Here is a 27,085-nt window from a genome sequence, read left to right on the forward strand (position 1 = left end):
CAGGCCCAGCTCCTAGCCCACGTTCAGTTACAGTACCCCTGCGGTCGGTCCAAGCACCTCGCCAAAGCCCCCAAAGGCCCTGCACACACTATTTTCTAACCTGTGCTGGAGCCTTTGGCATTCACTGAGACCAGTCTATGCTTCAGTGTGGCCTGTCTTGAGGAACGCTCCCTCTGCACTTGGAAGGAAAGCACACCTGAGCTGCTGGCCTGTGGAGGCCAGACTGCTGCGCAAGGTGACCCTCCCACAGGGGCTTGCAAGCAGCAGCCTGCCGGCGGCCAGGGCCACTCCACCTGAGCAAAGGGCACAAGTAGGCCGCGAGAGTGCCTGTGGTCCAGCAGCAACAGGGGCCTGGGGCTCTCGCTGAACCCTCCAGCTGGCATCTCCCCCAGTTTCCTCTTCCGCCAGCCTCCGCTGTGAGCACTCTGCCTGGGAACCTGCCCCTGGAAGGAATGCCACTCTCGCCCGGCTCTGGCTGCTCGGCACGGTGGCCTACGGAACTCCCTCACCTCACCCAGCTGGTGTGGCTCCCTTCTCTCAAGGGTCGAGGCCCTCCACATTCCATCTCATTTTTGTTTCTCTCCAGGAATATCAAGGAGTTTCTTTTAAATGTTTTAGAACTATCCAAGTTTCCAATGATCATCTTTGAATGAGCTAGTCCAGCAGAACCTACTGTCTACACTGGAACTTCGCCTCTTCCGTGTTTGAAGTATCAGATGGGAGAGGTAACAGCAGGTTAGGGCTGAATGGACCAATCCCTTCTTTGGGGGCACACTGCAGAAATTTCCCTTTTAGAAGAATCACCTCTTTTAATCTTTTCTCCTACTCAAGTTCAGGTCAGGGTTCTTCCAGGACCTTCCCTACTGCAGGCCCCCATGTGGGGATCCCAGCTCCCCAAAAGAAGCAGGTACTGAACAAGTCCACAAATTCTACAGCTTGCACCTCGCATTACACATTGAAGACCAAGAAATACATGGGCTGTTGTCACAGGGAGTGACACGGGTGGGGCCTTTTAGACAATATGGTCAGGGAAACCCCCTTGGTAGAGGTGAGTTTTTAAAAAAATTTTTTAATGGACAGATCGTAGTTGCTTGTATTGACAGAGTACAATGTACTACTTTGATATATGTTTGTATTGTAATGTGATTAAAACAAGCAAATTAATAAATCTATCCTTAATACTTATGTATTTCAGTGCTGAAATCATTTAAAATCCACTCTTTTGGCAAGTTGGAAACAATGCACTCTCCTGTGACACAGACACTCCTTTTGCTCAGTGGGTGTCCAGAGCCCATGCCTCCTGTCACGCCGAACTTTGGACACCCTGCTTATGTCTCTTTCCTGTCTGGCAGCCTCCATCCAGCCTCTCCTTCCAGGAGCTTTTGGACACCCCGTGTAAGTGACGCCGCGTGCACCTGCCTGTGTCTGGCTCGCTCTCCTCAGCGCGGTGTGCTCCGCGCGTGGATACTATCGAAAGCGACGGTCTCCTTCCTTAAAGCCCGCCAGCACGCCTCCATGCAGACCACCACAGCTTCGTCCACCCAGCGGACGCCGAGCCCCACGTGACTGCAGGCCGTGGCCGCAGGGAATAGTGCTGAAATGCAGACGGCAGATGGGCGTCTCCTGGCACACACGGTCAGGCCTCTGGCTGTGTAGCACAAGCGGGCCTGCGGGATCACACGGAAGCGGGTTTCACTTCCCAAGGGCGCCGTGCTGCTTTCCCTCGTGGCAGAGCTTATCTGCATTCCCACCGACCAGGCGGCAGCTTCCGTCTGCACACGCCCTGGCCAGCCCTCCTTTGGGTAGCAGCCCTCCTGACTTTGGCGCAGGCACCCCCTCAGCTTCGCCTGGACTCCCAGTGAGGCGCTCTTCTTCACACTTCCGCTGGCCGTTCATATGCCTCCTGCAGCGAGATGTCTCTTCGCTGGCTTTGCCTATTTTCAATTGATTTATTTGTGTTCTTGCTGTTCAGTTTTGGGGTGTGGCTTCTTATCAGACAGATGGTTCGGAAGCACTTTCTCCCAACCCACGGGTTGCCTCTTCACATTAGTACTTCCTTTGATGTGCAGGTGCTTTTCCAGTTTTCCAGGATACAATCCTGTGTATCTTTGCTTTTGTTGCCCATGTTACGGGCTTTTCCCCTGCTCCCTTGCCCATGCTTGCTTGCTTGCTGGCTTCCTTCCTTCCTTCCCTCCTTCCTTCCTCCCTTCCTTGTAGTTTCGCAGTTTCAGGTCTTCCATTTATGCCTCTGTGCGTTCTCAGTGCATCTTATCCAAGGCCTGAGGCAAGGACCCGCTTGCAGCCTTCCGTCCACAGAGCCCGCCTCCCCGGTGCCCTTCTGGGAAGAAACTGCGTTTTCTGCTTTCTGGGCTCTTGCCCCTCTGCAGGGTCAGCTGGCCCGAGTGCAGGGTGTCCCTCTGGACTCAGTCGTGGTCTGTCAGGCACTGGGTCTGTGTTTCTGTCAGGGACGCACTCTTTTTTATTATCTTGCTATGGATTTTGAAGTCAGGTAGTACAGTGCCTCAAGCTTTATTCTTTTTGCTCAAGGTTTCTGTGGGTATTCAAAATTTTAGGATTGCTTTCTATTTTGATGAAAAATGATATTGGAATTTTTAAAAATGTTGCATCACTTTGGGTGGTATAAACACTTTAAAATACTAATTTTTTCAATCCACAAATACAGAATATCTTTCCTTTTACTTTTGTCATGTGCAATTGTTTAAAATTGGTATTTTATAGTTTTGGCTATTCAGATCTGCACCTTCTTGGTTTAATTAACTTTTAAGTATTTTAATCCTATTGTAAATAGGATTGATTTTTAAATTCCATTGTTAGATACTTTGTTGCTAATATAGAGAAACTGTATGGATTTTTGTGTGCTCACATTTTAGCCTTAAAACTTTACTAAGTTTTAAATCAGTAAATCAAAACACTTTTGGTGGCCTACCTAGAGGTTTCTGTGTGTAGGATCAGGTCATCAGCAAGGACAACATCGCTGGTCGCAGGGGGTGACTTTGAATATCGAGAATGTGAAAGATGAGGAGGAAGAGAGCTCCATAAGCAAGACCAGACGGAGGGAGGAAAGAGCAGTGAGCCTCAGACTTTCAGGAAGCTCCTTAGAGAAGCAGGGAGGGAGCAGGTCAAGAAAGCCACGTCCAAAAGAATTTTGGGGGCTGGGGAGATAGCTCGGCTGTCTAAGTGCCTGCCTGGCAAGCGCAAGGACTCGGTTTCGATCCCCAGAGCCACATGCTGTGCTGGTCCCGCACTGAGCCAGCCACCAAAACCCTGCTGACCACCGAAACTGGACATGGTGACACATGGGGAGGCCGAGACAGGAGGATCACTATAAGTCTGAGCTGCAGAGCGAGACCCTGTACCAAACAAATAAATGCATAAATAATAATTTTGGTTTTAGTCCACTTATGAAAGTAAGCCACTGGAGGCTTACGAGCACAGAGATACCATCGGATCTACTGCCACTGTGTGGGCGACGGGCCAAGGGACAGGTACAGTGGCCCTACCCCACCGCAGCTTCCTTTTGTTTTGTGATTTCACCGATTCGCTGCCAACTGCAGTCTAAAATACCCGCGGAGGCGTTCCAGAGACGTGCCGGCGAGCCGCAGCTTGTGCACTGCCCTGGGCAGTGAGCTGAATCCCGTGCCCGGCTCCGGCCCTGGGCCTGCACCCCTGCCCTGCCCGCTTGCTCCTTGAGGCCACCATTACTATCCCAACAACCAGGGTGTCTGTGTTTACGGAACCACTGCTCCGTTCAGCAGCGGCAAAGCACAAGAGCAGTGACCCCGGTGATCCGCACAGGCCTAAGTGAAGTGAGAAAGTGAAAGTACAAGCTGTTTTGAGAGCCCTATCTCTGTTACTTTTCACTCACTGCTGGGACAAAATGCCCTATACCCAAATTTAAGGAAGGAAAGGTTTATTGAGCTCACAGTGTGTGGAGGTTTCAGTCCATCTCGGCTGGCTCCCAGGCAGGGTGGCACATGGCAGAGGGCAGCAGGTCATGGCAGCAGAAAACAGCGAAGAGCAGAGGAGGAGCAGCGGCTGCGGCTTCCATCAAGCCTCCTTCCCTTCCTTCTGTCTCTGAGGAAGTGGCATGGCTGCCTCAATCAAGCTCCACCAAGGAAGCGGCCCACAGACACCTTCCTCAACCCCTTTATGTACCCTGGAAGTGCTGAGTCACTCTGGGGCAGGCCCCCCGGCTCCTGCCCCTCACGCCCAGGGCATGGAACCACTGAGCCAATCCAGCCCGGTTGACATAATGTATCAACCAGCACAAGACCACATTTACATAACTGCATTCCGCATGTTTTCATAACTGTTCTCTCTTGTTACCATTTATGGCTGTTAACCTCTCCGTCCTTAACTGCCAAATTAACCTGAGGGCATGGCTGTGTCGGGTCCAGTGCGTCCTGGGGCGGAGGTCCTGGGGTGTGGTTCCCACACTTAGGGGACAGGAGCATCTATCACGCCTGTGTGTGGGAAAGCCAGCACTCACCGAGCCCAGTGCGTCCTGGGGCTTCAGGTGTCCCCTGGGGGTCCTGGGACATACGCCCCCAGGAAACAGGGACACAGCACATGAAAATGGCCACACAGGTTAGGAGAATGACTTAGTCATTCTGGCCCAGAGGGGCAGGGAAAGGAAGCGGGACGACGGCCTATACAAGGCCTTTCCCAAGGCACCACGTCTGGTGTCATTAGGACCCTGGATTTCTTTACAGTCAAACCCCATCTCTTCAGAGACCAAGCAAGAGGCACAGGCACTGTGGCCAGCTCAGCCCTGGCACTCCGCCTTGCTGCCCTGCCAGTGCCCACGAGAGGGCAGCAGTGGACACAGCAGACAGGAGCAAGCCCGCCTTCTTCAGGCATCCCACTGGGTCCTCCCCAGAACTGTGGCAGGAAGGGAGACTTCCACAGAGCACAGGGAAAGAGGCCAAAGCACAGCTCAGACGCGGGGGACTGGGACACAGAAAGGAGGCGCACACCAGAGGGGCGCAGCTTTGCACCCAGAGAACACGCCTGATAAGAACCAGAGGTGCCCTCTGTGCCACCTGCTGTTTGGGAAGTGACATGTGATGGCTCAGATCTCACAGCCCAGGAGTTGACTCCAGGTGTCGCCCTGCTCAGCTACTGGGGGAGGCAGGACGCTTCTGTTCCCTGGGCCTGGGAGCCACAGCCCACCACAGCAGCTCTCAGACCAGAGCCGCGAGCCACACACGTGGCTTCTCCTCCTTACCCCGTCACTAGGTCCTGTGTGCCTGTGGCTGGAAATCCCTCCCTCCGCCCATGGCAGTGGTCTCCCCACCCTCCCACCTCAACCCCTTTATAAGCTCTCCGAGCTTTCCTGCAGTGGCCAGATAGAGTTTTCAGAACCAAAGTCTGGCCATCTGGAACCTCGCAAGGGAGACCATTGCCATTCTCCAGTGTCCTTCTGGCCACCTGCAAGCTGGACACTTTGCAGTGAGCTGTGTGCATCCAAAGATCCCTCTCTCACACGCTAGTCCCTCTGCCTGGGTCACGTGAGCATGCCACTGTCCCTGTCCCCTCTGCCTGGCTACCCCTGGGAGGCCAAGGACCCAGCCGAGGAGGACAGCACAGTGCTCGCAGGCACACAGACAGCGGTCCTGGCCGAGATCCGCCACTTGCTAACGCCACGGCTGAGACATTTGCCACCTCTTGCCGGCTTCCTTATCTGCCAAACAGGGATCGAATGGGCCGGCTCTGTGCAACCAGGTGTGAGCACCACAGAGCGAAGGCCTGAGGCGGAGCCTGGCACACACAGCTGTCCTTCCTCGGTGCTTCATCTTCAGGAAGTACAGGCGAAGAACACGTGAAGAACAGTGAATGGCTACAGTGGTGATGAAGACCAGATTGCGGGCACCACTGGCCTCCGCAGCGGCGTCAGGAGGAAGCCTTATTGGTGTGGGCTTCGCTGGCCACTAAGAGTTATCAATTAATGCTTAGAGTCTGCACACACACACACACACACACACACGCAGGTCCTAGTCTGGACCTTTCCAGCCCTGCACAGATGGCCCGCACACGGTTTCCATCATGCACTCTGCCGGGGAGACGGCCTGGGCCTGCACTGAGCCCTAGCCACGCTGCAAAGACCAGGCTGTGGCCCTGGTCCTCGTCTTCCTACGCCCTCTCTTCTGGCCTCTCCCTGGGCTGTGCCAACAGCCAGACCCCTGGGCACAACGTGTCACTGGATGGCAAGTTCAGAGATGCCTCCAAGTGGAACGTGGGGAATTCCAGCCCAGGACAGGCTCAGTGTGATCACAGCTTCAAGCAAGCCTCCTCCCTGGTCTTTGCAACCCAACAACTTAGCACAAAAGTGGAATTGTCACCGTGACCTAGAAAACAGAAGTCTTTCTTTAAAGCCTTGGTCATGCAAGAAGTCTAAGGTCCCTGCCTGCACGTCCTGTAAACCCAAGTCCTGTGTAGAGGGACCTTCAAGAGCCCAGCTTCTCCTGAACCCTGGCTGAGGGACACCACCTCTGACAGCCAGGCAGAGGCAGTGAGCACCGACTGGGAATCGATCCTGGCTCTGCTAATTTGTGCCCACAGGCCTCCTGTGTCTCAGGCTCCTCATCTGTGAAGTGGAGGCAGGGTCTCGTAAGGATGTAGTGACTTGACCTTCACCAAGTGGCACCGCAGAATATGGGCAGTGTGCAATGGGTGTTGGGTTCTGTGGCTCTGGCTGCACTGCCCCAGTGCCAGGGGTCAGGCTGCGGCTGTTCACCTGAGGGCACTGAGGTGGGCCCAGCTTCTGTGAGCATCTTTGGGGTACACCCTGCTCAGCTGCTTGCAGCAGGTGACACCCAGGCCACAAGCTCATCTGCAGAGGGGTGCTCACGCCTCCTGCCACCCATGTACTAGTCTCCAAGGGGCTCAAAGGAAAACACACCACGCCGCCTTGCCTAGGGTGGATTTACCGTAATGCCGAGGTGGAGTACAGTGGACTTTTGGGGCGCAGGGCTCTACACATGGCAGCACATTTGCGTGGCCACCGCCAAGAGCGGGACAGCCCGCGGCTCCCAGGGAGGGAGACTGCTCTTCAGTCTCTCAAATGCTTGCAAAGCTCAGAGATGCAGTTTGTGGGCTGCCTCGGCATCTCCACAGAGGCCATCAGAGGAGGCTCCTGGGCAGGCCAAGCCCTCGGAAGCCCGGCCACCGGCTCCCACTGCCCGCCCTGGCCGCCTCTGCACCCCGACCCCTGGGCTCACCCTCTCCTCACCAGCTCCTCAGAGACTCCCCGGGCCCTTCTGCCCTCTGCCCACCCACCCCCTCCCCACAGCTGCACCACCCTTGCTAAGCTGGGCGCCCACCTATTTGGCCTAGGTCCACTTTCTGCCCTGAAGGCCCCAAAGGTAAGGCCCAGAGCAGGGCCGCTGCCTGCTCTGCTCTCAGGGGCGCCCGCCCAAGGCTCCCCCATGCTGCTCAGTGCTCAGTAGGGCACCGCGCGCCATCGGCCGAGTGAACCCACCACAAACAGGTACAAGCCTTGGCGACCACCACTGAGTGAAGGCCGTGCTGCCTCTCTATGGACAGCGGCTGGCTGCGAACACCACAGCAGGCTCCACCTGGGCAGCACTGCCACGGGGAAGTCAGGCCTTGTTGGGGTGAGCACGCCGGACTCACACGGCCCGGCTCGCTTGCCTCCCCCATCAGGAACCAGAGTTTGGGCAGAAAGCTGAAAAACCCATGGGGACAGCACAGCTTGGGCTTCAGCCATACAGAGTGTGTGTGTGTGGTGGTGGTGGTGGGGTGTTCCAGGGTCGGCTGGAGCCACACACTGTGCCCCTCACATTGCACAGCTTAGAGATGCTTAGGAAAAACCTGGTGCACCAAGCCTCCGTGGAGGGCGCAGCTCCACCTCCTTGGGGCGCCCTGGGCTTTCTCTGCCCCAGTGAGAATCTGCATGCAGAGCAGCAGGCTCTGGCTTCTGCCCCAAGTCCCATGAGGGCGATCACGTGGGACCAGGAGGCCTGCAAGAAGGGCGGGAGCCGTTTCGTCTGCAGTCACCTCCCCAGCCAGAGTCCTTTCAAAGCAGAGCCCAAAGCAAGTTCTTATGCATGAACATTTAGCAAGCAAAAGCACTGAAGCACCCAGCACCACAGGCCACCCACACCTGGAGCCACCCACAAACAGTCACAGAGTTCGCTTGTAACAAAGTCTGGAGAGCCCTTGGGCAGCGCCGCCAGCCCCCCTTAGCTGTGCCCAAGCAGCAGGTGGCTGCCGGACACTGAAGGCCCCATCATTATGCTCCTCGCGGTTGGGCCCAGGGCTGTTGGGTCCCTGTGACCGCCGCCTGCGAGGCCTGGAACAACCAGTGAAGGTGATTTCAGTACCGCAGGCCATTGGAGAGAGAAGCCTGCACGCGCTGGCTACTTCACAGCCTCATCGCTGGGTTTTACCGCCCCCTGCTGGGTACAGAGGGATGATGCCTGGTGGCAGCCACCTAGGGCTGGTGACCCCTGGGGAGGCCTCACCTGCGGGCCCTACACCTCTGGAGCCCCACTGTGCAGGGCCTCCGTGTGCCACCTGACTGCACAGCCTGCTGTCCCTCGTCAGGGCCATGTGAGGCCATCGGGGTGACCACCCTGTGCCCTGTAGCTCTAGGCTCCCAGAGCCAGCCAGGCTACGCCCCTCACGGGCAGCTGCACTGTGGACCCAGCTTTCATAGCTGAATCTTCATCCGTATCATCCGGGATGTCCAAGCAATGCACACACCGGCTCTGCCCTCAGAGGCGAGGAAAGAAGCCTGCACTCGGGGCTGGCCCGCTCTGGAAAGGGTCAGGACTGTGCACCCTGGCTGCCCCGCACCAACTCTGCCACCGCTCCCTGCCCTGCAGCTGCCACAGAGAGCCCGTGTCCCCGGAGAGTTATGAGGTGACAGACGGAGTGCAGGAAGAAAGCTTAGCGCTTTAATGTCAGCGTTTGATCTCGTGCACATATTTCTTTTCCTTTTTTGTGAGATACCGAGGATTAAAGTCAGGGGCTCACAGAAGCTAGGCCGGTGCGCTACCACTGAGCTATCTCTCCATCTCTTTTATTTTCTAATTTGAGGCAGGGTCAGTTGCCCAGGCTGGCCTCAAACTTGTGGCTCTCCTTCCTCAGCTTCCTGAGCAGATGGTACTGCCGGTGTGTACCACACACCCAGATGGTGTATGTCTTTTCTGTGTATACATTTTACTAGCAAAGTATTCACGACATATAAAAGAACAACATGTTCATGGCAAGGTGGGAAATTCATTGCTGTTATTATCAGCCACAGGTCCTGGTTCCTGTGGGCAGCTCCTCCCACGGGAGGCAAATGCCTTCCTTGGCCTCTGACTTTGGGCTCAGCCCTGACCTCGCAGGCAAACTCGACAGTTCTCCAGCTTCGAACCATCCGCTGAAGAAACATCACCTGCATCGCTGCCACAGGGAGAACCCGTCTCGCCGCACGGGGGATGACAGAGCAGACAGACCCAGGGGGAGGCCCGGGCTCTGGCTCCCGAGAGGCCACCCGGCCAGGACTGTGACACTGGACAGCGAGGAGACACACATTCAGGACATCCACCCTTAGGCCATGCACTGCTCCTTTACCCCAAAATAAAGACTGCGTGGCCCAGGTGCACTCGCCTCTCTGCTGACCACCGCTGAGCAGCAGTCCAGTGAGGCCCCGGCGTCTGAGTTATGCCTTGTTTTGATCCTGGCCTGGGGTCCTGTTGCCTCTGGGGGGTCTGGCTCCAGCTCAGAGGGCAGCAGCTGTGACCCCCATGTGCACCACCTTCCCTAGCCAGGTGGGCAGTTCTGCTTCCTCGATGCCTCGTCTGAGGCTGTGAGACCCAGCAGCTGCGCACACTGGGGCGCGCTGTCTCCAGGTGCGCCAGCATAGTGAGAGGGGTGCCCCAGGCCTCGCCCGGGGTGGCGGCAGCCTAGCCAGCACACAGCTGCAGTCTCCTAAGGAAGTCCAGGGGCCCCTCGGTTGGGGTGCCCCTGAGGCAAAACAAACAGTGGCTCCGGGTGGGGTCCCCAGTACAGCCGCTGCACCCCGCATGCAGCCCGCCTGCTCACTGGAGAGCAGCAGCCTCAGGCCCATCTCTGTGCTGCTCACATCCTGGCAGAAAGGGCCCTCCCGGGTGGCCCCTTCTGGCGGGCTCTGCCCCTCCCCCGCCTCCCCCCAGCCTCTCCCCCGGCCCTCCCCTCCTCCTCCTCCCAGCACTTCTTCCTCTCTCCTTTCCCTTTCTCCTTTCTGCATCTGCATCTTTCTTCTTCCATCAAATTGGAGCGGCTTGTCAGGAGCCAAGTGTCAGTCTGAAACAAACCCAAGAGCTGATACTGCTTGCTACTCAATTTAAATGCTTTTCATAGTGTTTCCAACACCAAAGTAACTGCTGCCACATAGTGAGGGCCTCTAAACTGCCAAGCATCCAGGGATATGCATATCTACATCTTGTCCACACACATAACACAGACACAGCGCATATGCAGGTAGTACCCTCAATGCACAGCACAGAGGTACCTTTCTGATTCAGGTGTTGGTTACTGTCCATCCTATGAGCCTCATCAGTTGGTGTCCACGGTCACTTGGCAGGTTGGTGGCTGGACCCCACCTCCTCACCACAGAGCCTGGACCCTGAAGCCGCATCTTCAGAGCATCGAGATCACCAGCCTCACTTCATGAGCCGAGACCAGAGCCTCACAAAGTGGGTTTTACTCCACGAGGTTCCCTGAATCCTCCCAATGGCCTCTGGGACCTAAGCTCTTAAAAACACCTTCCCGCATCACAGACGTGGGACAGGAAGGGTGGAGCGGGCAAGGGCTGCAGGCCTGGTGGGCAGTGGAGCCCGGGTCCAACCCCACAGCCACAGCTTGAGCTGAGTGGTGCAGGCCGCTCAGAGCAGAGGGGAAGCACGGGATGGCCTGCCTTCCTCCCTGGCGCAGGGATGTGTGGGTGGCCGGGGCCTCTCTGCTTCATCTCGGCTCCTTCTCAGTACCCAGCCCAGAGCCGCCTGTGTGTCCCTGCTGTCCAGCAGAGGGCAGGCAGAAGGCCTCTCAGGCCGCCAGCCACAGTGCCGCCTGGCAGGACGGGGCTGTGGTCTCCATGCTGCTGACCCCACCAGGGGCTGTGGGGATGGACCCTCCGCAGTGCGGGGTTCTGGGCCTATGGTGGGGCTGAGTACTGTGAACCAGAAGGACCACACAGAAGAGACACACCAAAGCTGCTCTTCCCACTGCATGTCCTTGCTTAGCAACGGCATGAGGGACATTGGTGACCCTATGGCTGTAGGAGCTGTGGCTCATGAGCGCCAGCAGCACTGATGGGAGGGATCCACAGGGGCCCCTAGCAGAGTGCAGCTCCATCATCATAGAGTCAAACTGTTTTCCTGCCCCCGCGAACTCCAAAGTCAGCAGGTGCAGCCGTCACAACTGGGCACCACTGGGATCCTAAGCACCACGACAGTGGGCATGACAATGACCAGGATGGTGAGGGTGGGCATGGTGGTGGCAACTGTCCACAGAGCCATCCCAAGGAGCCACGCGTTGCTCGGTGGGCCACAGATGACACCTGCCTGGAAATGCTGGCACCCCTATCTCACAGATGTGGACATCGAGGGGCAGTGATGCCGAGTGACTTACTAGGATGACTTCTCTTACCCCTAGTCCTCACAGCTGCAGTGCGCAAGCTCAGGCCGCCCGAGGCCGATGTGCTGTGGTCACTCCCAGGTAGCACACTGCAGCCTGCCTAGGCTGACACCACACGCAGCGAGTGGCAAAGCTGTGCTTCACCTCCAGGCCACCTGCTCTGTGCCCGCTGCAATTCCACCTCAGGCCCACTGGGGCTGGAGCCCAAGGAACCCTGCACTGTGGAGCCCTGGGTTTCCCTTGCGATTCACAGTAGCTCCCTGACTGAGGACAGAGTGATAGCCAGACACACCCACAACAGACTGAAAATGCCAAAGGTAAAATGTGCGTGGGACCCCTGTATTACAGCCTAGTGGCTACACGCCCCAAACGCCAGCCAGGTCCTGGACACAAAGGCCACAGCTGAGGGTCATGGGGGACAATGGTGTCTACCACTAGCCTGGAGAAAGATCAAAACTCCCAACTCCAAGTGCAGCTTCCCCTGCACTCCACCACTTTTGCACACTGTGAAGTAAGAGCTCCTGCATTGCAGCAGGGTAAACCGAGGTCCTCTGGACTCCCACATGCACACATGCTGTGCTGAACATGCTAACCAACCTGCTCTGTTTCCCTCTTGTCTATCTGTCCATGACAGGGCCCTGCCAGCGGCTCGTAGACAAGGGGGTGGGGGGTGAGGAATGGTGACATCTGTGACCGGGCAGCAAGGGCCAGTGAGGGTCTGGGCCAGGAGCCAGGCTGTAGCCGTCCCCTCCCTGCCTGGGCATGCGTAGCTGAGGTTGCACAGGACCCCGGCAGGAGAACACAGGTAGGGGCTGCAGGCTGCAGGCTGTGCACGGCTTCAGGGCCTCCCTGTCTCACGTCCCCCAGACTGTCTGCAGGGCTGGCTACACTGAGGTTGGAAACCTGTGTAGCAAATTTGCCTGTGATGCTCAGAGGCCTGGGGTACAGCCCAAGCCCTCTTCTCTGGCAGGCCTGGGAAATGGGGGATGCTCACAGAGGTGACATCATACCTTGGAGATCTCCCAGACAGCATGGTGTAAAGCCAGAACCACTTGAAGCTGGCATTGAACCTGTCACCCCATGAGGTCCCCAGTAGGGGCTTTGGCTTCTGTACAGTTTAGATGAAGATGTCCCCAAAGTCCTGCGTTCTCAGAGTTGGGCTCTGGGGAGAGACTGGATCACAGGGCACTATGCTCCCCGGAGGACTAACCCAAGGATGAGTTCATGGTGGAACATGCTGTAGGCAGTGGTTGGCAGTGGTCCCTGCAGGTGGAGGGAAGGGTGCACTCTTGTCTAGGCACCTGCTCTCCCTCTGCTTCCTGGCCACTGTGGGGGCACTTTCCTCCGCCAGGCGCTCTGCCCTAGACCAACCACCTGTGCACTGAATCCTCTGGGAACCATGAGCCCACACCAACTTCTGCCTTTCAGCTGTGGGTGTCGGAGCTCTGTCCTGTGCAGAGAAGTGACTAACGCAGCCTCTGTACAGTCACTGCTTGGTGTTGGAGAGGACGCACTCCAGGAAGCCCGGCAGACATCATCTCAGCCGCTCAAGTCCTTTGCATAAAAGTTCAAGGTGTCTGCGAGTGGCCTCCACACACTCCTATCTCCTGGTCACCTCTGGATCACTCCTGACACTCGTTGCCATGTCAGAGCTGTGAAAACAGCTGTGCAGGGGTGCTGTGGGGGACGCACACGCTCAGGTCAGACACGACTGCTTCCCAAGGACTTCTGACGTGGTTGGTGGGCCCGCAGGCATAAAAGGCCACCTGACTTCACGTATGTATACACTGATCCCGGCCTGCCTCAGCTCATCACGCAGTGTCATCTCTCTGGAAGTCTGCAGCCCTCCCTCCGCCTCCTCACTCTTCCCCTGCACCAATTTCCACTGCAGTCCTCACCATCAAACGCAGCACTGACTTGACCTCTGCTGCGCTTGATTTCTGCAGCCCTCTCTTGAGGGTGGCGCCCGGGAGGACGAGGACCTCCACCTGCTCTTCACTGTCCTGTCTCCGGGACTGACCCGGAAGGGCTTACGCACACCGTCACTCGGGAGACAGGCAGGGGTCAAGGCACAGGGTGCAGCTGCCTCCCAGGCCTCCAAACATTCTTCAGGAATGTTGGGGGACAAGTTCACCTCCACAGAGCTGGCGAGAGAAAAGGAACAGCACTGGCATGCTGATGGATGAGAGGGCGTCGGTGGCCTCCCGCAACCTCTCGGCCCACTCAGATGAGCCACACATCTTCTGTGGGCCCCGCGCTGCAAACCCTCCACCATGGTGTCCTCGCACCCACACAGGTCGCCCTCACACCTGTCTCTGTGTCACAGCTGCCGGGGACTTCTTAGTACACACACGCACACACACACATGGGTCTGACTGCGCAGCTGGCCTGCTGAGGCATGCATTCACCCCGTGAATGGCCTAGGCTGGCTGTGTGGCACCAGAGGCCCTGCCTACCTGAGCTCCTTGTCTCGGCACTGCCCCACTAGTGCTCTTGCACACTCGCCACGTGGGGCCTGGCCCCTGCGGCAGACCTTTCCCTCCCGAGTGCCCCCAGCCCTGTGGAGCAGCGAGCCTTGTCTTTCCAAGGTGAGTCTGAAGCCTCCCAACAACAAGGCGTGTCCTCTGCCAAGGAAGGCTCTGGTCTTCCCAGATGGCAGCACAGGGCATCTGCAGCCTCCACAGGGCCCGCCACTGTGTCTCCACAACTACATGTGAACCCCTCGGTCCCACACAGTGGAGTCTGGAGACCTGTCCTGGGGGTGGCGAGGTCATGATGACAGTGACTTCCCTGGACGGCGTTCCTCCCTGCCCTCCGCTAGGAAGGACACAGCCAGCGCCAGGCGGCTGCCCAACAGGAGGAGGCCTGAGCAGAGCTGGACTTCGCTACCCTGGGATCTCCCGCTGCAGGGCTCAGAGCTGCGAGAAACCCTCCGTGGTTCCAGCCACGACTCTGCAGGCTTTGCCGCAGTGGCCTGAGCTAAGACACAGCGGGGAAAGCCTCTGGGGCACACGGCCCCAGCGCCTCTCCCTACAGGGCTCTCAGTGGTTCATTCCTCCTTAGGAAACAATGAGCACACTTTTGTGTGTGTGTGTGTGTGTGTGTGTGTCTGTGTGTGTGTCTGTGTGTGTGTGTCCTTCTGAGACAAGGTCTCGCTAGGCAGCCAGGCTGGCCTTGAACTCAAAGGGATCCTCCCGCCCCCGCCTCGCGCTGGGGTCACAGGCATGCGCCACCACGCCCAGCTGAACCCAGGCTCAGTGATTCATCTGGTAGGCTTCCGAGTTCTGACGGACTGCTTGCTGGAGGATGGGCATGACTGCTTGATGCGGAAGGTGGGGCGGGTGCAACTCTGGACACACTGAAATCACAGCAACACGGCGCTTTGCTGAGCGTGAAGGCATGGAGGAGGCTCAGAGCGAGCGCAACGCTGCGCTCCAGAGCACAACAGACGCACTGCACTGCTGTCGCTGGCCGCGAGGAGCCGGAGCAGAGGCGCCAGCCAAAGGCTGTGCTGGGGAAGGGAAATCTTGGTGACAAGACTTTACAGCCAAAACCGTCCTACAATGCTGTATATGGCTAGATTTCTAAACTTCTGTGTAAAAATATGTAATTGTTTTTTCCTATTTTTAAAAATATATTTTAATTTTTAAAATTTTTTTTCTTCATATTCTGTAGGGACTTAAAGTTTAACATATCAATACTTGATAAAAAAATACCTGTTGCATGTTATGCCTAAAATGTTTGATATGCAGACAGTGCGGTTAAGCTCAACAGCCCAAGTTGTATGGTAATAACAATAAGCTTGTCTTCTGGATGGTTAACAACCTAAGTTTGCAGACTAAAAATTAGAGAAAAAGGAGGGCCGCAAGGACAGCCAACATTTGGGCCCTAGCCTTCCAAGGTCAGTGAAGACTCAGGATGTAGGAGAACCTGTACTGTAACATCATGTAACTCAGTTGTGTCCCAAATTTTCTGATCAAGGAGATTATAAGGCCACAGAGGAAAGTGATCGATGACGTAGAGTGTGCCTAAGGAGAGTCACGTGGAGAGAAAACATTCTCTCAGGCTTTCACAGAGAGCATACTGGTCAAGCAATGGCCGTGACTCATCCACATGGCTGACCCTGACAAAGGATCTACAAACTGTGGTACAGGGTTTCAGGATAAGTTCGGAGGGTACTTGACTGACCTTATCAGATTCAAAAGCTACATTTCTTGTTATGTAGGTCTTGCTTTATGTTCGGCCTACCCATCCAGCAGAAAAGTATAAAAACGAAGTATAAAAAGTAAAGCCATATCAATATGTTGAGCTGTAAAATGCTCAAGTCAACAACTTCTGACATTGCAGGTCCGATGGATAACCCACTACTATTATGGACTACTGGACTATTTTGGAATATTTTGCTGAATTCACACACCTATAATATTTAAATGACAAAACTAAACAAAAAAAGGAGATACAAATGAACAACCATTTTGTATCTGTGTTATGGTTTGTGTCTAGTTGTCCCCCCAAAGCCTCATGCAATCTTGGGGCAGCTCCTGGAGTTTGTGATTGATTATTGTGGATGTGGATGCTGACCTGCCCTGGGGCAGGTAATTTGCATTACAACGTAAGGAGGGAAGAGAAGCTAGCTGCTTGAGCTGCTGCTGCTCCTCTTGAGCTCTCTCTTGCTCTTTGCCATGTGCCACTCTACCTTGGAGCCAGCTGAGTATGGACTGGAACCTCCAGTAACTACAAGCTAAATAAACCTTTCCTTCCTTCATTTTGAGTGTTGGGTACTTGTCCCAGCAATGAGAGGAGAGTAAGACAATCTGTATATTCAAAATAGTTAGGATAGATATATAGCTACATTCTCTTAATTCCATGGATAGAAAGATTTGTCCTAATAGTGTCTGTGAACAGAATATCAGGTCTGCATCTTGTACAATGAATGACCACTAAGACAGCAATATGTGATGTATTAATTATTGAAACTGCCCTACTAATTGGACTTGAAACTGTCTCACTGCTATTTGTTTCTCAATAAAATTATGGAAAAAATAAAATAAAAAGCTGTCCAAGCAGGGAGTGACTGAGAAAGGGAGCCAGCAGTTCAGGCCGCTGGCGGTGCAGGGGCCTCTGCGCCTCCTCTGCTCCTGTGATACAGTCTAGGAAGCCCCACGTGGTACCCTGACAGGCAGCACCCTCCATAGCCACCTTCTGTGGCCAGCATCCTGCGCAGGGGCTGTCTTCTGAGCCCTGCATCCAGACTGCGGGCTCTGCACCTGCCACCCAGTAACTTCCCTGCCTGGGGTCCTCCTCTGGTCCTGCCCACTCCTGGACTGGCTTAGGGTCCACTCCCCTCATCTGCCATCAGCCGCCCGCAGCAGCAGGGCCCGCCAGGCCTCTGCTCACCTTCCTGCACTACATCCCTGGCTCCTCCCCGTCACAGCCCACAGCACCTCCCGTGGAGGCGCCTCACCTCCAAGCTGTGTGAGTTGTCACTTCTCACCTTTCAGAACCAAATCTGTGGCCCTAGGACTGCAGTGGTGGGGCTCCTTCCCCTCCCCTCCCACGGCCAGCCGCCTGAGTCTCTTCACCACAGGTGTCTAGGACATTCCTTGAACACATGCTGAATACCCTCACCCCACACTCCCATGCCCAGAAGAGAGAAAGAATAGTAAAAACTCAGCAGTAAGCAAGCAACACGAAGGTAATTAAAATAACAGCTATAGCCTCAAATGACATGGACAGAGCAGATGAAAGGACAGGAACTGCACGAGGAAGTGGCATCCAACATCATGACCAAAGTACAGAAACTCAAGTTAAAACCATGCTGAGTTCCCTGCACTACCAGAAAGAAATAAAATTTAAAATGCTGCTAGAGCACAGCGCACACTGGGCGGCAGGCCGCTGGCACCGTCCCCGGGCAGAGGGGGCGAAAGTCCACACGCTGGTTCAAGCAGAGCCAGACGCAGCCTCAGGGATGCTCAGCATGCTAGCTCCTGGGCATTACCCAGGAGACGGGAAAGCCTGTGCTGCCTCGCAGCGCTGCACACTGATGCTGGAGCAGCCTTGTTCATCACCCTGCAGCTGGAGAAACCCAAGCGGCCCTCCAGGTGGCTGGACGGACAGTCTGCGGTCCACCCTACAGCAGCCCTTGCCAGCCGGAGACAGGAGGAACCGCAGATACCTGCCACACGGGAATGCCAGTGGAGGGCAGGATGCCAGCCTCAGAAGGTCAGGTACTGCGTCCTCCCACTTCAGTGGCATTCCTGAAAGGACAAAGCCACAGTGACAGAGCAGCCCATGCCACCAGGTGTCAGAGGAGGGCGTCAGTGACTCCAAGGACAACACGGGACAGTGTGGGGAGGATGGGACAGCTCAGGTTCTCTCTGCGGGGACTGCAGTTGCACAAAACTGCACTTATGCTCCGACTCACACAAGTGTACACAACAAAGCCAATTTTACCACATGACAGCCTAAAAGAAATTCAATGCAAAGGAAATCAACCCATGCAGGCTCCTTCTCAAACCCCCAGCTTAGAAGACTCAAAGCGCTCCGCAGCCAGGGGTTTGCAGCAGGCTTGGCTTCAGGGGTACCCTGGACCCTACCTCCAACTCTGCCTTCCTGAAGCTGCTTGTGGACCCCATGGCCTTTCTCCAAAATTTCCAAAGCTCACTGCAAGCACCACGGCTGTGCTCTGGCTCAGCACCCAGCAGAGACCTCTAGGGACAGTGGCACAGGCTCCACAAGGGCACGTCGCGTTCCGCGCACACTCGCTGCTGAGCGACACCACACACTGCCTCGCGTCTACAGCTCCCAGACTCAGGCCCACGGTGCAGGGACCTTGTCTGAGCGGCCCCCAGAAGGCTTCCTGCATCTAGAATGCCACCGACCGCAGGATAAGGACTTGAGGAATAAATGAATGAACCAACGCAGGAGACTGTGCTCAGTCGTACCCGGTGCCAGCAGCCTGAAGCTGGACTTCAGCCCAGACACCTCTCTGCATCATCCAGCACGGCGGTGCCCACTGCACCCCGAGTAAAGCAGCCCCACTCGGAATACTTGACTCACTGCCTGCAGCTCAATGCGCCCTTCCACGCGCAGTCTCCTGAAGCTGGGGGGGGGGGGCGAGGGGTGCAGGGATGAGCTGCATGTGCTCTGGGGCTCATCTTCGAGGGTCCCCCAGCCTTCAAGCCAGCTGAGGTGCCACCACTGTGGAAGGACGCTGGGGAGAGGAAAACCACAACAGCACCCCAGCACCTTTCCAGAGTGGACAAGCGAGCATCTGCAGGTCCCAGCCCCCAAGCAGGACCCCAGTGTCCTCCGGGCAGCCTGCAGGCCAGTCCTTGAGGCCCATTTTCACAACAACACTGGACACAGGCTCAGGGACAAGCTCAGTGCTGTGCAGTGGCAGGCATGTCCTTATTTTGGGTCTGCCCAGCCGCATCCCCAGCCCTCTCCACTTGGACATGATGTGCCCACCTCATCGAGGACCTTGTCAGAAAGTGGCAGAAACCAGCCCCGGAGGGCCATGATGCACCGGCCCTGTGGCACTGCTGGCCTGGTGGTGTCCACACCCAGTGCCTCCTCTATTTCCAGTGTCCCTGAAACACTGAGACACATCCCCCTGAAGGGATGAGACCTGCTCGGGCAAACAGCCTCACACACTCCACAGTGGGAAGGAGGCAGACAGGAGGGCCAGCTGTGGGTCAGCGAGCTGCAACAGCACCTCAGAGGCCGAGCAGTATGGAGACGTGCACAGTGGCGGCCTCCCTTCTGCTCTTTAGTGGTCTTCTGCACACCACCAGCCCAGGAGCCATGGCTTAGGATGCGCACACAGAAACGAGGCCCATGTGACCCAGGGAGCAAGCATTTACAGGGCATTTCCAGCCCTACATGAGTTTTACCCTGTACTCTGCAGCTTTAGAAGCCAAAGAGGGTGTCAGACGCAGCCCTGCCGCACCCTGGCTTCCTCTCATTTCTTGATGAATAAGCAAAGGACTCTGAGAGCTGACGGGAAGCAAGGGCTGCAAAGTGATACTCCTTGCTGCTTCCAACAGCGAACGTGTGCTTTGGAGGGGCCTCCCCTCCCAGCGCCAGCTCCAGCGCCCTCCTCCCAGCCTACCCTCCGCTGCTGCTGCTGGCTTTGGCCTCTAGCCCTGCAGAAGAATGCCAGTCGCCGGGATGTTCAAAGCCTGGTGCTGGGATGACGCTTCCTTGATGCTCACGAAGCTGTGTCTGCACCGCGCTTCCCACTCATTGCCTGACGGCCTCTGTCCTGGACACCACCTCCCGTCCCACAGCTCCACCAGCTCACCAAGCCCCGTGCTGGCTGCTGCGGCCTGAAAACGAGCATCTGAGCCGGAGAGACAAAGAGCAGATCCGCGTGCGGTGGGCCAGGGCGCTCGCAGCGGCCCAGAAGAGGCGCCAGCCACATGCAGAGGGAGACACAGGGCCTGGCCCACTTTCTGGGAGACCCCACATCACACACTGCTTGCCCCCAACCCCTGGGCAGACGGCAGGCCTCACGCTCGCGGCTTCCTGCCTTTCAGCTCTCTGACACTCGCCATAGTGTACATACGGGAGCCCTTGCTCGTCTCCTGCACCCTAAAGAGCCCTGGAGGCAGGCAACTAAGCTCAGGAAACCTCAAAGTTCTTACATAATTTTTTTTTCAAAAATTCATTAATAAATTTCAGATGCCCAACACAAAGGGGTTTGGTTTCCATTTCTCTCAATCTTTCAACTTCTTGAATAACATAAAAAAAAAAAAAAAATCCTCATTTCTCAACTCTGCAAGGAGCTGGGCCCAAAGGTCCACAGGGCCTCTTCCAACCCGGGTGCAGCACCTGCAGCCACCCAGACAGTAAATGGGGGAGCTATAGCCGGCCAACTACCCCAAAGCCAGCGCGTGACTTTTGGCACAAAGACGTGCATGCAGGGAGGCAGAGGCAGACATGGCCTCCACCCCTAGCGCCACATGGTCCTGCCTTGTGCTGCCACCCAGATGTCACTTGCAGGGCGTGCACACCAGCTTTAGCATTCACCAGGAAGAGCCCCAGTCCTCGGGAAGTCACTGGGCCTCTGCCCGCTTCGTTCTCACCTCTGCAGGGTGGGGTGAGCTCTGCCCCTGCCAGGGGTTCTGGGGAAAGTGCAACGATTCGGGTGTGTGGAGCATGGGCTCCCAGGCACCGGGCTGCCTCTCCCTCTATACCAGCACCTGCCAGTGCCGAGTCCACTCACAGGCTCTGATTCCCAAGCTCGCCCCAATCCAAAGCACAGACAGCCAGAGCTGCAAAAGGCCTGAAAATCAGCCCTGACTTCTTCCTCCCTCTGTGACCTACATATGTGGAAACTGAGGCTCGGAAAGGCTGGTGCCTTGCTGGGGACCTACACATTCTTCGCTGGCAGAGCGTGGCCTGAAGCTCAGGGTAGCGGAGGCCAAAGGTAATACAAGACTCAGAGAGAGAGAGACAGAGACAGAGAGAAAGCGAGTGAGCAAGAGAGAGAGCGAGAGCGCGAGAGAGCGCTCTAGGAATGCACCACACTCCCTAAAGAAACTGTGGCCCCACATAACACCGAACTCTGAAAAATAAAAATAGATCTTTCTATTTACGTAAATCTTACAGGGCACAGGCGAGAAGTGGTGGCACAGCCTACCTGTAACTGCAAGGACCTTCTGGACTTCCTGGGGGCGCAGGTCACGTGTCTCTCCTGCGGCCGTTCTCAGCGCACCCCGGGCCCCTTCTGCTCTTTCCCGTCTATGCCTTAAGGCCAACACCCTCGCATGGGCCTCTTTTGAGATAGGGAGAAGTTTCCTGGGCAGCAGTTGCCCACACCTCAGTAAACACCAACGAGAAGACCATCACCCATGTGCTGCCCTTCTGTCACACAAGAGAATCCCTCACCCCCCAGGCCCCACTGCCAGCCCCACCCAGGCCACTCAGGAAAGCGCCCGACTCCTCAGGGCACAATAACCACCAGGTTGGGGCCCCACAGGATCAATGTCTAAAGCCATTCAGAAAATTCCTGAGGCTCTCAGCCCGGAGCTCCTGAGACTCAGCAGGGCCAGCCCAGACAACGTAAGGAGGGGCCTGGTTTTTGGCAGGCTCTAGAGACCCCAGACCACCACACTGGCTGGCTCCTGAGTACAGAGCCTGGCCAATGGCACTGTTCTTCAGTGAGCCCTGGCGGCCCCTGCACCAGGCACAGTCTGTTTTCGGCTCCTCCGGAGCACACTCCCCAGCCTGCAGCGTCCACCGGAACTTGGAGGGTCCCAGCTCAAGCCTCCTAGCTGCACAGTGTGTGCTGAGCACACCACCAGAACGGGAGACCACAGGCCTGTGGCATCCACCACGGGAGCCAGCCTGACAGCCGCAGCCCAAGGCTGTTCCCAGGCGGCCCTAGCACCCCTCCAGTATTGGGCTCACCTCCCAGTTCTGAAGGCTCCACCAGGTGGGACGACGCTCAGCAGCAGGTGGCAGCTTAGGGATTCATCAGGGGGACCCGGCTCCGTGGCCATCCCAGGTGGCAGGAACTTTGAAAGGGCCCTTTTTCTCTGAGGACTCCTCCCCTGCCTCCTCCTCCGCTGCCTCCTCCTCCCTCAGCTCAGCCCTCCTCCTCTGTAGTACTACAGGGACGTGTGCTTTGTGCTCTGCTTGGAGGAGGAGAGTGTGGCAGTTTATTGGAAGGAGAAAAGAACAGTCTGCTGTGCCCTGCTGCACGCTCACACCTAGCAGAAGAGGGGTGGGAGGGGGGAGAGAAAGAGAAAGGCACTAGGGAAAGATTAACCCTTGTGCTCCAGCTCAGCTGCAAGGGAAACAATGCACTTAACCAATGGAGTGCCAGCTGAAGACATTACATCATCTGCAGGCACCATCATTGGCTAAGAATTCCTAGAAGGAGAAATCCTGCTTGCAGGTGCTTAACTGGTTCACCATCACAGCAAAGGGGATCTGCTCCAGACCAGTGGGTCCTGACCTGGCTCTTGTCAGAAGACTCCAGGGTGCCTTCTGTACACAGGCTGTCACCCTCCACCTGGCCTTCAGAGGGGCAGCCCTGGGAACCCGAACAGTGCACTCAAACCTCCTCCTCTCCAAACCAGCATTTGCACCTCACATAGCACTTCACCTCTGGCATCCATTTCCTGCCCTGAGCAGTGGGCAACACTGACCCAATGACACACGCATGAAAAGGAGGGCTTGGCTTTCAGCTGCTGCCAGGATTACAGAACATGTAGGTGCTCTCCACAGGCTGGGAAACGCAGGGAGCTGTGCAGAGCTGGGGATGAGACAGCGGGTTTGCAGAGACCTGCTGCCTTCTGCTTCCACTGCAGGCCACAGGCTCAGCCCTGCTGTCCCCACACCCAGGACAGCTGTCCCTGCCCTGAACTCGGAGGCCCCATCCATGGACTTCAGGTGCATCTTAGCTGGGCCAGCTGCTGGGATGACAGCCAGGCCTACCTTCTCACCAACACACGCCCAGTTCAGTAGCCACCGAACGCCAGGCCTCCCAGCACTGAGGGGAGGAAGCGAGCCTGCGAGGTGCCCATAGAGGGTCAGGGACAGCGAGCTAAACTGTCTGACCTTGGGCAGACTGCGTTGGGGGAGCCTCACTTGCCTCATCTGAAAATGGACCACAGCACCTGCCTCCTGGAGGCGTCCTGAGGACATAATGCGGAATGCCAGGCTCTGTCTCCTGCCCTCCTTCCTCAGGCATCATCTGTGTTCCTGACCAACACCCGATAACTGTGCTGACACTGCCCGGTGTGTAACAAGCGCCTGACTCCACACGGCCACTTGACGGGCACATCCGGAGGACCTCCATTTTCTACCACACAAACAGCCTATTCCTCTCTGCCAAGCATTAGGGGAAAGGTGTTCCCACCCCACCGAATACCCTGCTGACCTCTTGAGCTGGTGTCTACACAGCTTAGAGACTACTCAGTGGCATTCAGTAGCTTTACGGCATATGCACCACCCACCACTTCTAGGTCATCTTGATCACCCTGAAAGGAAAGCACACCCTCTCGCCTTTGTTACAGTTTGTGGCTAGGTGTCCCCCAAAGCCTCATGCCATCAGAGAGCAGGTTTCTAGAGCTTATGGCTGACTCACGACCCAACGGGGGACACTGGGTGTGAGTGTCCCGCCCGCCCTGGCGGCAGCCTGTATGCAGCAAGAGAGAGGGAAGAAGCCGCCCTCTCGTTCCCCCTTGTGCTCTGGCTGTTCACTGCCAGCAGGGATGGCTGCCCTGTGCCGTGTGCTGTGTGCCTGGAAGCCAGCTGAGTACGGACTAGAGCTTCCACTAACTGTGAGCTAATAAACCTTTCCTTCCCTAGTTGCAAGGGGCAGATATTTTGTCCCAGCAAAGAGACAAATGTAACTGAGATGCCCGCCCCACCCCCACCCTGCAGGCACCTGCACCTGTGGGCTCACGCACCCCAACACTGTCTGCAACGGCCGTCAGGCAGTGAGGGGTCCTCTGTCTCCAGCTTCCCCGTTGGTATTCTCTCACATTTTCAAGACTTATGCAAGTTGTAGCTACATTTGTGCTCCTTCCCTTAACGGCTGAGTGCTGGTCCATTGCCAGTAGCACGTACTCCGTTCACCCGTGATGGACCTCTGTCCTTCACGCCGTCCTATGCCACCAGCCCCGCCATTGAGCTCAGCCCGCTTCTTCCTGAGTTCGCCTCCTCTCGTGCCAGCAAGTCCTGCCTAGGTGGCATCTGAATATAGTTCGAATCTTGATTTTCTCAGCATCAGGGCCATCCGCTACCCCAGGTGCCCGTGTCTGTCTCGCTAGCTTCTGACTGGGGCCATGATCCAATTCTGTGTGCTCCCCAGGCCACCTTCCCCTAGCAGCTGGGGCATTCCTTCACCGTGGTACTTCCTGAACACCACTGCTGATGGACCACCCCTCCAAGAGGCACAACAGATGCCATCGGTCACCGCCAGTGTGAAATCCTTGATTACCTCATTGGCCTCACATAAAAGCCAAGTGGGCGTGGCCTGCAAGGCCATCAACCTCTACTCCTCCTCCATCTCGCAGTGGCTCCTCATGCCTCCTGCCATGGCCAGGCCTCTGTTGTTCCTCACGCCTCAGCGTGTGATAGCTCCTCTAAGTGACGGTCCCTGACTGCCATGCTGAACACAGTCACCATCCACCTCATCGAATGGAGAGTCTGCACTTGATAGAGGACGCCGTGCGCTCTCGGGGTGAAGCCCTGCAGGACCCTGCAGCATAAGCCACTCCATCCCGAGGAGGAGGCGGGACTGGAACTGAAGCACAGGATGTGTCCATCAGGACACAGCCTGCTGGTCCCCACAGAGTCCTGGCTAAGCCACCCCACACTCCACCTTCATCTGCCCTGCAAGAATCACCGTGTTTCATGTCTGTCTCCACCTCCTCCCATGGAGGAACAGTGTCCCAGCACCGAAGACGGCCCCTACCATCTGGGAGGTACTCAATATGCATTGATTGATCTGGTAAGTGGATAAATGAATGCAGGACTAATTGACCAATTCGTCAATGCTGGCACTCTGTGAAGTATAACAAATCACACACTTGTGGCCAATTGTTATTATCGCTATTATTTTGTGGCAAAATGACATAGAGTCCATCAGAGGTTTGGAAGATGAGCTGACAATAACTTGGAGTCTCATTGGACACACAGGAGAGAAAGCAAACCTGTAACAGGCACGCGGGAACAGCACCCAGGAGCTGTTGAAGCTCCAGGGACTGGGGCCTCCTTGCAAAGCTGCTTTGCCAGCCCCAACTCCAGAAGGCATTTTCAAAGCAATCAAGACCCTGGAAGGAGGGAGACAAGCTCGGAGAAGCAGGTGCAGGGCAGATCGCCTGTTCACTCCCAGAGACACCCAAGGGAGGGAGCCGGACGCTGGGGACAAGTCTCAAGCCACCTCCGGGACCAGGACAGTTGCCTCCTCAGTGTAGCTCTGGGGCCCAGAGGCTTGCAGCTCGCCGCTCACCGCTGAACCCCAAGCAGGGGTCCTGCTGGACACCAGAGTTCTGTGGCCCCTCTCTCCTTAGGGGATGCCTTGTGCTGCATCATGGACCAAATTCTCCCTCTGCCCTCCTGCTCTGGGGGGATGGCCTTCTCAAAACCCTCTGCACACCCTCAAAGCCCCTCTGATCTGCCTGCGGGAGGCACTGGCCTCTGGCAGGCAGTGTAAATCACGCTTTCCTTTTAAGTCAGAAGACGGGAGGGGAAGGCGGGCCGTGTCTGCCAGGCACGGAGCTGAAGTTGCTTTCTGGCCCTGAATTTCCTGGCTCTCTACTACAGCGGTCCACACACCCTAAGGCTTCCTAGAGTGGACAGAGACTGCGCCCCGCTGGGCCCCTGGGGCCAGGAAACTGAAGAAGGGAACAGAGGAGCCCAGGTCAGCCACTGGCGACAAAATCGAGGTCACAGCCTCAAAAACAACATGCTGTCACATGGGCCACACCGCACTGCCTGAACGCCAGAATGCAGAAGCGGGGAGGGGGCTCTTCTCCAGCCTAGGAGAAGGCTGGATCCCGGGCTGATCTGGATCGGGGTTCGTCACACTGCTCCTGCCCCCAGGACAAAGTTGCCGGCGCCCCAGGCCGCCAGCGAAGGCCGTGCACAGCCCAGCATCAGTACCGGATCCGGTCCCCATTCGGTCCCCATCGCCCGAGGCGCGCCGTCTCGGCTGCTAGGGGAGGGTTCTGCAGTTGTGCAGTTCAGGTCCCACCGGCCCGCCAGCCCGCACGGCTCCAGCCGCCTTCCACAGCTCACTCCCCGTCCCCGCGGGACCGTCTCCCTCGAGCCCTCGGCCCCGCGTGGGTTCGCATCGCGTCCTCCGACCGCAGGGCTTGGCAGCGCCCGAGGAGCAGGGCTGGCCCCGGGGATGGCCGCGCAGCTCCGGGCGGCTCCGGGCGGCAAGTCCAGGCTAGGCGTTCAGCCCGAGGGGCAGGCCGAGCAGCAGCTCGCCGGCTTCTGGAGACGCGGCGGCAGCTCGCGCAGGCGGGCACCCCGAAGCCCGAGCCCCAGGGCGTCCGCTCAAGCTTACCGTGCGGGCGGCTCCGGACGGGCGCTGCCTCGCGCTGCGCCGAGCTTCCCAGCGCGCCCGCGCCTCAGGCGGGCTCTCGCTCCGGCGCGGCGGCTCCGCCCCGCCCCAGCCTCGCGGCTGCAGCGGCGGTTGGCTCGGGTGGCGAGGCCCCGCCCCCAGGGGCCCGTCCCTGTCTTCTCCCCGCCCCTCCCCAGCTCCGAGGAGCTCATTGGCTCGGGTGGCGAGGCCCCGCCCCCAGGGGCCCGTCCCTGTCTTCTCCCCGCCCCTCCCCAGCTCCGAGGAGCTCGTTGGCTCAGGTGGCGAGGCCCCGCCCCCACAAGGCCCGCCCCGCCTCTCCGCGAGCCGGGCTCTTCACGCCCAACCCGAGCTCCGCCCCGTCCCGTGGTTCTCATTGGCTCTGCA

The 27,085-nt window shown here is 57.1% G+C and overlaps 1 protein-coding gene across 1 annotated transcript in view; it reads right to left on the reverse strand.

The window, feature by feature from the left end:
* Syn3 (synapsin III) overlaps positions 1-26,747 on the reverse strand; it is a 317,531-nt gene extending 290,784 nt beyond the window's left edge. The window contains exon 1 of the mRNA XM_004623869.3: positions 26,684-26,747. The gene's annotated coding sequence lies outside the window, so the exon portion shown is untranslated. The remainder of the gene's footprint in view (positions 1-26,683) is intronic.
* Between the last annotated feature and the right edge of the window lie 338 nt (positions 26,748-27,085).

This window comes from Octodon degus, unplaced genomic scaffold (assembly GCF_000260255.1).
Source record: "Octodon degus isolate 3935 unplaced genomic scaffold, OctDeg1.0 scaffold00004, whole genome shotgun sequence".
NCBI classification, from domain to species: domain Eukaryota; kingdom Metazoa; phylum Chordata; class Mammalia; order Rodentia; family Octodontidae; genus Octodon; species Octodon degus.